The following is a 333-nucleotide window of genomic DNA, read 5'->3' as shown; positions in this document are numbered from 1 at the left end:
TGCTGGCTGAAGGGTTATAGGGTTTAGGGGTCAGGCAGAATATGATGAAGAGGATCGTATATACCGGCTGGGGCACTCCCGTTGATATCGCATATAGGGGTTAGCATCACGGGAAATACGTCACGTCACGGAAACGGAAGCGGAAACGGAAGCGGAAAACGGAAACGGAAACCCAAGGTTTTCAGGGTTAGGGTTAAACAGAATATGATAGAGAGGATCGTATATACCGGTTGGGGCACGCCCGTTGAATATCGCGTTGGATATAGGGGTTTGCGTCCGGGAAATACGTCGCGGAAGCGGAGGCGGAGGCGGAACCGGAAACGGAAACGGAAA

Source organism: Histoplasma capsulatum, genomic scaffold (genome assembly GCF_000149585.1).
Source record: "Histoplasma capsulatum NAm1 scaffold_3 genomic scaffold, whole genome shotgun sequence".
NCBI classification, from domain to species: Eukaryota; Fungi; Ascomycota; class Eurotiomycetes; order Onygenales; family Ajellomycetaceae; genus Histoplasma; species Histoplasma mississippiense.
The sequence above is the reverse complement of the archived record's forward strand: the minus strand, read 5'-3'. Positions refer to the sequence as shown.